The 1603-nt window shown below is 47.2% G+C and overlaps 1 protein-coding gene across 2 annotated transcripts in view; it reads right to left on the reverse strand.

Annotated features, from left to right (window-relative positions):
- Window positions 1-1204: 1204 nt before the first annotated feature.
- Window positions 1205-1603, reverse strand: part of LOC117764978 (nucleolar protein 4-like) — a 57336-nt gene continuing 56937 nt past the window's right edge. Inside the window, exon 6 of one of the 2 annotated variants that reach the window (XM_034591164.1) lies at window positions 1205-1603. This exon is cut by the window's right edge and continues 167 nt beyond it. The gene's annotated coding sequence lies outside the window, so the exon portion shown is untranslated. The other variant, XM_034591163.1, reaches the window with a different exon arrangement.

A 1603-nucleotide genomic window follows, 5' to 3' on the forward strand; every position in this document is an offset into this window, starting at 1 on the left:
GTTCACAGCTGTGGAATCGGATCGAACCATAAACACAATAAAACAAATCTTTATCCTTTAGTCTGAGTCCGATTCAGGTGTGAATCCAAAGCATGTTCACACACGTACATGACGCACATCACATTCTTATACAAACACCCAGTGGAGTGGAACACAGGTTCAGGCTCTTCATCTCATTGGCTTCACTTTTCAGAGCCGGAGTCTTTTTCAGATGCAAACTAGGATTAAAGGCAGCGATGAAACATTTGAGATTCAGTTGAGCTGCTCAGGTTTTCTGTCCTGTGACCTTTGGACAGACGAGAAGACCACAGGCTGTTTTATACTTTTTAACACCAGCAGCCACACGTCTCCAGCAGCCACTCCACCATGAAAGCTCTTCACTCCAGCTGTCACCGTTAAGTTGAGTGGACGAGAGAAGAAGAAAGAAAAGGTGACAGGAGCTCTTAGAGGTGATTTACAGGCTGAGCAAGTGTGTGTGTGTGTGTGTGTGTTGGTGTGTCGGTGTGTGTGTGTGTGTGTCTGTGTGTGTGTCGGTGTGTGTGTCGGTGTGTCGGTGTGTGTCGGTGTGTCGGTGTGTGTGTCTGTGTGTGTGTGTGTGTGTGTGTGTGTCGGTGTGTCGGTGTGTGTGTGTGTGTGTGTGTGTGTCTGTGTGTGTGTGTGTGTGTGTGTGTGTGTGTGTGTGTGTGTGTGCGCTCCAGTTAGATGCTCTGACAGCTGGTTAGGAAACTCCCACCTGATATTAACTCTGAGTCCAATGGACCACGAGCTCTTTGGCTGAGTTCAAACCGGAGCAGCTTCAGAGGAGGAAGAGGAGGAAGAGGAGGAAGAGGAGGAAACACACTCCTCTTCTATATGAGGTGCAGGGAAGAGAGGGACCTTTTAATGACAAGGCCTGATACACTCTGCACCTACTGTAGTGTCACACACTCACACACACACACACACACACACACACACACTCACACACACTTGTGTACTCAGACTGAGTAAAGACAACATAACTCGGTCTTCGTGAACAGAACTGACGTACGTGTTTGTTTGTGTCGAGCGAGGAGGTGTGATCACGACCATGTGAGGCCACATGTTGAAACCAGGTGTGAACGAGGTGAGAGAGCGACTCACAGCTCCTCTGTGGAACAACCGCTCCAGAGACACGGGTTGAAATCAGTGCAGCTCTACCACAAAACAGCCACACTCATAATAAAAGAGAACTTTCATATGTGACATTAAAGAATTATCTGGACTGAAATGCACAACGAGCCGACGCTGAGTTAGCGTCTTTTTAGCTCAATCTTTCAACCACTGACATGTTCAATTCTTCAGCATCAACATGTTTGCAACACTGAGATTCAGCAAAGACGTCAGGATGAATTCCATGTGCTGAGCTTCCAGAACTAGATCACCTCCTTGTGTCTGTTTGCCTCCATCAACCGGAGCAGTTTCAGTTATCGTTCTAACATACACACGAGGTCCCTGTGACCTTTGACCTCTGACATCTAATCAGTTCAAGTGACAACAGAGCAAAATGTGAAGAAGTTCACTAAAAGCAGAAGAACATTGTCCTGCTCGGCAGCAGCCTCATGAAACCATGGTGTTCTTCATC

Source organism: Hippoglossus hippoglossus, chromosome 7 (assembly GCF_009819705.1).
Source record: "Hippoglossus hippoglossus isolate fHipHip1 chromosome 7, fHipHip1.pri, whole genome shotgun sequence".
Taxonomy (NCBI): Eukaryota; Metazoa; Chordata; class Actinopteri; order Pleuronectiformes; family Pleuronectidae; genus Hippoglossus; species Hippoglossus hippoglossus.